This window comes from Liolophura sinensis, chromosome 6 (assembly GCF_032854445.1).
Source record: "Liolophura sinensis isolate JHLJ2023 chromosome 6, CUHK_Ljap_v2, whole genome shotgun sequence".
In the NCBI taxonomy this organism is placed as follows: domain Eukaryota; kingdom Metazoa; phylum Mollusca; class Polyplacophora; order Chitonida; family Chitonidae; genus Liolophura; species Liolophura sinensis.
The window spans coordinates 71,761,101-71,770,596 of record NC_088300.1 but is presented as its reverse complement, the minus strand read 5'-3'; the positions used below and the strand labels follow the sequence as shown (position 1 = coordinate 71,770,596).

Genomic DNA, 9,496 nt, shown 5'->3' with positions numbered 1-9,496 from the left:
CTCACACTAAAGATTACAAACACTAGAGATTAAGGTGGTCAACAGGCAGGCCTCATAAAATTCAGCTTAGTCAAGAAAATAGGAAGAGCACTATAGACTGCTGATCTCTTATATTTTCAGTTAATAAGGCTTTTTGTTTGAATACTTTTCACATCTTTCCTTCAAAATGCACATGCTAGATGTAATAAGTATCCAAGCCATTGTTTACCAAGATTATATTGCTGCTAATGTAACTTTAGTAGTACGTGTAACTTTAGCGGTACATGTAGCATAAATTCATGAGTACATGCATGCGTGTCACATTACCATACAGGTTGTTTTTACATATAGGTGTTCTGCTAAATAAACCCAAGCATACACAATGTTTTATGTTAGAGAAGTACATGTAGGCTTATGTGTATGTATAAATTACCCATCACTGTAGGACCTAACACTGACCTTGTTCCAAATTTAACTGATACATGTATATGGTACATGAGTGATATGTATTTGTACATTATTGAATACCAAGGCGCCCATTCAATTCATAGACTGTGAACTGCTTACATGCTCAATGTAGGTGTGCATCTCTGAAATTGGGGCGTTTGTCGTCACAGAGGGGCCTGGATAGAACATGTCTGAACATGTAAGATTTAAACAGTAAGCTTAAATAAAACCTGCTTTCTGCCCGGACACCTTTACAGTACCTGAGGGCCGCCTGGGTTGATGAGCTTCGAATTTTACCTTCATGGTCGCTGATCGTCTATAGAATTGTACCCAAAGATACCGTTAAATTTTGTTTCTCTGAAACTTGAGATTAGGTGTCAAGTTCCAGTTCCCTGTTATTTATTTGTTATTTTTGTTGTCTGGTATTACTGCTCATTAATTCCAGCGGTCCAGAGAAGAATGCCAGCCCAGGGATCTGTAAACCTCAGCCTCAACATTCAAAACCCTGGGATAGATATGGAATACCTATGTCATCACACCAAAAGAATTCCACACCAAGAGGGTCTAACAGTGACAATGGTTTGTAGCTGATGTCTTTCTTCTTATCTCTATGACTTTTTTAAAAGGCAAATCATTTTGACAGCTTTGAAAAGGCCTACTTTGTACCTGATACTCTGACAGATCACTTTTGTGATGTTCGTAGATTGTGGAAAACAAAATGTATGAATAAAGGAAACGGCACCCTGTGGATGTACGTACCGCTGCTCATCATCAGCTCCAAATGCATCAAATAGATGGAGGGAAAGCTTTTTTTGTTTTAGTGTAGTCTGTGAGCATTTACACATTGTTATAAATTAGTATAATGTACAAGTATAGCTTATAATGCTGAGCTGAATATTAGACATAAGGTACATAAAAGTGCAAATAACATTTGAATACAATTTTTCCTTGAAGTAATGCTGTATGTTTACTTGTTCTTTTTTTTATGTATGCGTACTTTGTAGGCCCCCTACTCATAGTTTCAAAACAAAACAGTATAAAAGATTAATATACATGCCTTTTACATGAACAATAAATACACCACCCTGATAACATAATTGTTTAAGACCAGTGCATGTTTGAATTCAGCTTGTCTGCTTGATTGCTACTTTATAACAGTAGATTGCATGGACCTTTACTTGACAAGGTGTGGTGAGTTCCTATGTTGCTGTACAAGCAAAGTATTCTGGTATATGGCTTAAAAATGAGTTGAGGTGTATCATTTTTGGGTGGTTAAAGTGCTTGTCTTTAATATCACTGTGACACATAAGGGGTTGGTTCATTCTAAGCTTATGATTTACATTACATTTCTCTCCCAGTTTTTTTAGGAAGAGTAAAGATAAATATATTGATCATTAATGGACTAACCATTTGAAATAAAAGAAACTACAGTAAACATCCCTGTTACAATTATGACTATACCGGCTAAAAAGAGCAGACCAGGTGTCCCAAAAATTAGAAGAATTAGGGTATACGTGTTTCAAAACTGACCATTATTACTTTTAATTTAAAGATTATTAATTACAGTTTTCAACACCAAGCCAAGAAAAGACACAGGTAAATGGATAAAACGTGAATAAAATATCCAATAATCAAATTTATAGTCAATATATATTAATCTGTAACTTTCGTGTCAGTGATACATTTCTATGATCAGCTTGTATATACATATGGATATATGTCTTTTATTAGGTTCCACTGACAAGCCAAGTTGGCGATAGAGTTGATGTCCAGCCCAAAGCATTGTCAGTTCCAAAGAATGTTCACACAAAGATGTCACTGTACAACCATGCTACAGCTGTAATCACATGATGGAATGGAATTACAGGTATAAAGGTAAGCATGTACATAATGATGTGAGTGAAACCACAAATCTGCGCATATTTAAATAAAGCATTGTGAATGACATTTTTAACATATCTCATTTGGGCTTTCCCAAACATGTTAACTTTTCCGGAAATGAAAGAATCAATGCAGGTATAACATTTTCCAAACTGAAAGTTTGGAGACTTACTTTCAATTGCGTTGTTTTTATGCGTAAAGTCCCAATTAACAAAGACTTTAATCACTTAAAAAAACAGTAAATGAAATTTTTAGGACAAACAAAAAAGGCATATTTTATATCCAACATGTTTCAATGCAAAATTTTTCTTGTCATGGATGGATAGACAGGAATCAGTTTGTATAACTACATACATGTACACAAAAATACCTTCTTGCGCAAGTAGTGCTGTTCTGTTGAATTCATGGGAGTCATTTCACATATGCAGTTTGAAATTATAAATTATTAATAAAAGCAGGCTACTGTGTACTATATTATGTGGCAACATGATGGATCCAAAATGTGTAGATATCCATAGTTGCCTAATCTGAAACTGATTGTAAAGTGAAATAGCCGTCCACATGCACTTGTGCATCGATGTACATGTATTTTAATGTCTTTGTTATAATGAGTTATTGATAAAGATGATGTTTCACATGGGGTCATGAATTTATGGAAACACCTGAATGGAAACACCTTAATTGACATTAATAAATATATTTTGATCTCAAAGAATTGATTAATCAATGTTCTCCAGGCAGCAGTAAGACACATATACGTGTAGTACTTGTACACTCCTTGGTTTTCCTGTATTTGTTGCACACGTGTACATGTAATACATGTGTGTTTCGCTCATACATTTTATGATTTCTTGACTCACTTTAAAATATTGTATGTTTCTTCAGTGCCATTTGTGAGTTTAACTTCTTTGCCACATCAATATCCAGCTAGCTCTTGGAAACACTACATAGTGCATGAAAGTTAACATGTCAGTACAGTTCAGCCTGACCTAGCTATATAAAAGCTCACTCTAGAAAGGGAGTTTTATTTTGATCTGAAAATCAGGACTCACATTGTGTTCAGTTTTCTTTCATACTTTTTTTTTTCTTGAGCAATAACATTTGTTGTTTTCAAAGTTGAAGGTCCTGTAAATTTCAAACAAACACCAGGCCCAAAGTGAACAAACAAGCCCATTGTCCGTTGAATGAGTGTGCAACTGAATGTTAAACAGAAACAATATGTCAACAAACAGCACGCTTTCCTTCCATTTGTTGACATTTGACTGAGGACTACATGAACATTAAACATTTCTTAATCACTGCAAGCATGCATTACGAATCAGCTGTCTGTATTGCATAACCCAACCAGAGACTGGCATGGACCTTTCATATGTTCAACTCCGTACGTATGCTTGTTTCTAAGAATCTCAGGCAGACATGAAAAAGATCAAATTTTCTCCCGCCACATAAAGGTTTGTGGAGTCGATAATAAATATGTGCAGCTCCATACATTTGTTAATTCAATATGTAATTTCAAATTTTAACTAAAGATGTTGGCTCACAGATGCTTTACAGTTTGTTTAGTGACGTTGCTGGGGTAGCTTGAGAATAAAGCCTAACAAGTTATAACTGTTTCCATCAAAATTGATGTTTTATTTATCCATACTTAAAAAGATAAATGTATATATTCATAAGAAAGATTCCTTTATAATGGATTTAAGAATACTTGATGCATACTGGATTTCACCTAGATTGGGCTGTAAAAATGCAAGTGTGGAGGCACACAAAACGCCTTAAAATGATGCTTTTTATGCTAACACTTAAGTATTTTTGATATAAAATTAATCAAATTTCACAAAATAAAGTCTTACGTGACATAATAAGGTGGATGAACCACTTAGAATCTAGCAAAGAAGCTAAACTTTAGTATTTATTATTTATTTATTTGATTGGTGTTTTACACCGTACTCAAGAATATTTCACTTACACGACGGCGGTCAGCATTATGGTGGGTGGAAACCGGGCAACCCGGGGGAAACATCTGCAGGTTGCTGGCAGACCTTCCCACTTATGGCCGGAGAGGAAGCCAGCATGAGCTGGACTTGAACTCACAGCGACCGCATTGGTGAGAGACTCTTGGGTCATTACGCTGTGCTAGTGCTCTAACCAACTGAGCCACGGAGGCCCCCTAAACTTTAGGTGAAATACAGTACATGTATATGTGGAACCCTACACACGTATAAACCCGTATACATGTATAAACACCTACACACGTATAAACACCTACACATGTATAAACACCTACATATGTATAAACACATACACATGTATAAACACTTACACATGTATAAACACCTACATATGTATAAACACCTACACATGTATAAACACCTACAAACGTATAAATCCCTACACGTATAAACACCGACATATGTATAAACACATACACATGTACAAACACCTGCATATATGTATAAACACATACACATGTATGAACACCTACATATGTATAAACACATACATATGTATAAACACATACACATGTATAAACACCTACATATGTATAAACACATACACACATATAAACACCTACACACATATAATCACATACACATATAAACACATACACATGTACAAACACCTACATACGTATAAACACCTACATATGTATAAACACCTACACATGTATAAACACATACACATGTATAAACACATACACATGTATAATGTTGCACCCTTTTTCACTATTTGGCTCACAAATAAGAGTTTTGCTGAATGAACCTAATGAGCCATGTCTTCTTAGCTAACTGTGGTTCAGATATATGTACAGTATATTACTCAGGTGTGTATGTAATCTACACTAAGGTGTGTTGTTAGTATGTCTTATAATATGACTGGAGACAGAAACTTAACCAGTCTGTCTGCTATTCTTAAGTTTCATAGCTTACAGTAAACAGTGTGCCAAGCTTTTCTGACCCAGTTTTCTCAGATTATCATCTGTCTAAATATTTACATTTGGTTAAGTCTAGGGGGGTAATCATAGACTTGACCAGTTATGTTGCCCATTAAAATGCAGTAGCCTGGCTTCTCAGACACTTTGGGTTTGATTTATGGGGAGTCCAGCATAGCTGCAATTCTACAGTATGTAGCAGTAGACCCTACCCCTGTTGTACGTGTGATTCCAAGCTCTGTGTGGACATGTCATTTATATCAGCTGTGTCGCCAGCTTTATGTACAATGTCATCATACATGTATTAAATCCTGAGACATCTCTGCAATATACACCTCAGTATCCGGTTGACCCATTTTGAATTTATAAGTGTGTTTGACTAAACCTAACACGTGGGTGCATGCACTTCACTTGTGGTTGTATATACACATGTACAAGCTGAAAACTTTGTTAACTATTGAATACGAAAAGCTATCATTACTTGTTATATATTGTGTATAAGTGATGTGCAAAACATGTAGTCGACTCCTAGGTATTTTAATATTTTTGCAAATTTTGTTTAGTGCTGGCCTAAAAATGTAGTCAGGCTGACATACAGAAAATCAAGCTGTACACATATCCTTTATTTAATTATAAACATAAGTAAATGAATAAATAGGAAAATAATTTAACCTACATAGGCTTACATTCAGGTCCTCTATGAAACATAGTATGTAATACATATATGTTTTCAGTCCTTTGTCTTCTGGATCACCTGATGAATCTGAACCTGGGCAGACTGGTAAATATATTCATCATACATGTACTTGCCAAGTATTAATATGACAGGTAAATCGCTCATATTTGGTTGTCAAAAATTTCTGCCTTCATGTTGTTGGGAGCAGCTGTGGGCATTTTTTTTTATACTTTTCCCTTCCTTTAATTAATCAGGTGTCATTTAAAGTGAAATGTTGATATTGTCACCTGCACATTTGTCACTAACTTTACACATTTTCTTTTTTATTCACTTTATGCCATTACAAAAACAAATGTGCAGACATGCAATTTCTGTATTAATAATGCAATTTCCAAAACATATATGATAATTAAACTTGTAAACTGTACACATGTACATGTATGTTGAATACACATTTTAGTTCAAAATTAAACGTAGGCCTACTTATAATTTTTTAAAGTTAACATTCACATTTCATAGTATAGAGACAGGTTTTTAAAGCAAGAATAAACTTATTCGTTGTTTTGAGCCTTTAGATTGGCCATCCCAGGAAAAGTGGATTCATCTTGAATACAAAATTAGAATAATATCTTGATATGCCATTTTCTTTACGAGGAAATGTTGACACCAATAACAAGGCCTACCATGTGGACACATTCTGACTTTGATTTCAATTTAAACACATTTGTGGATTGAAGTGATGAATGGGCTTCTATGCAAGTAGTTTTTTCTTCAGTTTCCCTAAGGACATATTTCAGTGTGATAGTATTGCTTTCTTGCTCTGCTTTAGCGTCTCTATCAAACATGAGTGTTTCAAAAGCCTTTAGATCCCAACCATATGTGTCCATATGTGGACTTGTGGTGCCTTATAAATTTAGGTCAGGGTTTGGTAGGCTTTAATGTTCTTACAGGCTATACCCGGTGATAAATAGTGTGGATTGAGAACTTGTGACTTCCTGTAAGCTGCTAAGGATATCTATGTCAAGATCTAAAAACTGACATAAATATTTATCATAATGGTCACAAAAAATGAGCCATGACTAGTTGAGGGTGGTGGGGGGGGGGGCAACAAGTCACAGCATCTCAGTGGTGATTTTTCTTTAACATGGTCCACATTTGTAACTCCCTTTCAATCAGTCAGATGTCACATTGGCGTGATGTTAGTTTTATGTTCCTATACACCTTCATGTTAACTGCTGTTTTAATGCCAGTTCCATATGAGCCTGCTATTAGAACCACTTATCTTTGAGGAGGACAAAGAATTTGTAATCATAGAACAAATATAACAAATCTATGTCCGCCATTTACATATCAGTTTTATGATCTGCACCATGTAGGACTAAAAAGAAACTTGGATGGCCTAATAAATATACATATGTACCATGCTTATATTTACATGTTTGTAAGCAATTGTGTCATTATATACTGTTGATCTTCAATGTTTTTGACCATTAAACCACTTTTTAGTGGAATTTATGCAGTTATAATGGAAGTGACAGCAAAAATGGTTTGTTTGTGTCACTAAAGATTCAAGCTTCATAAAACTGTGCAAATTATTTCTCTACATTCCACAGTTCTCTCAGAATGTTTCAAAATATTGGTCACAATGGTGGTAACATGAAAAGGTTGAAGAATTAGGGTAGATTACTGTGAAATTTATGATAGAAGTGTATAGAACTTACACATTTAAAGTTAAGCTTTTGGAGAACTTGATTTCGATTGAATTTTGTTTTCAGTCCTGTTTGCCCTAGTACGAAGCAGCAAGTAATTTCACATTATGTGTAGAAGGCTTTTCCTGATTAGTTAAGTGAGTAGAAGTTACCAGTATATGTAAAGTTGTGTCCAGTAACTCTCAAATTCTCAGTGACTAATCGATTTGCCTCTAAATGTGTGAGGGAATCTAGTATTATACACTTGAACCATTGGCAGTGCAGGAAGTGATGTTTTAAATACAGCATGCATATACTGTGTTTCTGATACCTTAGTAGTGCATTTAAATGTGGTGTCTGTAGCCACCAACTTCGGATATTGTGACAGTGCATTTAAATGTGGCTGTTGCATTACATTGTGACCACATGCCATTCATATATCTGTGATTACATTCTGGCCATTTTCTCTAATGTGAAAATTGTTACAGTGATGACTATACCGTGACAAAGTTTTTTAAACACTCAGTGAGCGTGTCATTTTTGTGTGATCGTTTTCCTTGTAGTATGTGGACTTAAATTTCTCGTCCAGCAATTTTTACCTACACTGGTTGAATTCAAGTACCTTGTAGCTGCTATATGTGGGACATAGGAGTACTACTGTAGAGTTGTAGTTTATGTTGACCTACATATCATTCATGTTGGTGAATGATCAAATAGATATTTATACCAAGTCATGATCCTAGAAGTTTCAGAGAATTTGAAAGATCACCATGACCATAATAAAGATTTCACGCCTTTCATGCCTCCAAATTCATCATATCTCAACGTTTACATAGTGTATAATGCACCTATATAGTGAGACATTCCTCAGTTTTTCTGCAGGACATGATATAGAACTACATGTTCATAGCTGCCTTTCAGCCTAATTAGCATCCTGTTTTAGTCAGAGCTGAGAAAAACATTTAACCATCCATAATGATGAATTTTGTTTTACTGATTTATAACATCTTTGGGGAAAAAGTAATATACAAGGAGTAATGATACAAATGACTGTATAAAAGAATCAAAATTTCTGTTTGTGCATATGAAAAAAACTATGTCACGATTATATTTATGTTTTTATACATGAATGTAGTAGTGATAGTGTATGTGACTTACTTAAACAAAGATTCATAACACCTGTTGCAGATTCTAAGAAAAAAACTGATGGATGTCACGGTTGCTCACTTTTAATGCTGACTGAGATCTGAAGATGTGTTTAATCATAATGCTTGTAGTGTAGCTTTTAAAGAGAGGAAAGGCATTGTTAATTGACAAAAAAATACTTCCACTTCCTACTCACTCTTCGAAAAGCAAAAAATAAAAAAAGCGAGAGAAATAAAAAATAACAGAATTTGACCATTTGGTGGTGTAAAACCATCAACATCTGTCACCTGTGTCACATGATCCATGCAGAGTCCCAATTTTTGATAAGGGAGCTGTGTGAACATTTTCTGACTTCCTATCAGAGCCATGGAGAGAATGGGAGGAAATCCTTGTTTAGGTCGCTGCAGACAGTACTCTGAAGACTGGGAGAAAAAACCCTGGAAGGAAGAACAGAGCTCAGTGTTTGTGCAGGATGGGAGACAGATGTACAATGCCTACTTGTTTATGCTGGGATATAGAATATCCCCACAACAGTAGCTTTGTTTAATGCTGATCTTGAGAACACAGTAGAATTTACACTTGGTCAACTAATTCAGACTGTAGCAATGTGAGAAATGATCTGATAGAGTGACCACATGAACATGTGCTCGAAAGTCTGATCTCAGTCTGCTTATAAGAGAATTAGCTCTTCTTTTATTTGGTCCTCTTTCTGTCTTTGTACATGTGTAGTTTGTGTTGGCAAATTCCATG

The 9,496-nt window shown here is 35.1% G+C and overlaps 1 protein-coding gene across 1 annotated transcript in view; it reads left to right on the top strand.

Moving 5' to 3' along the window:
* Positions 1-240: 240 nt before the first annotated feature.
* The window catches only part of LOC135467529 (fibroblast growth factor receptor 2-like), an 89,029-nt gene continuing 79,773 nt past the window's right edge, over positions 241-9,496 (top strand). The window contains exons 1-2 of the mRNA XM_064745301.1: positions 241-1,005; positions 2,158-2,301. The gene's annotated coding sequence lies outside the window, so the exon portion shown is untranslated. The remainder of the gene's footprint in view (positions 1,006-2,157; positions 2,302-9,496) is intronic.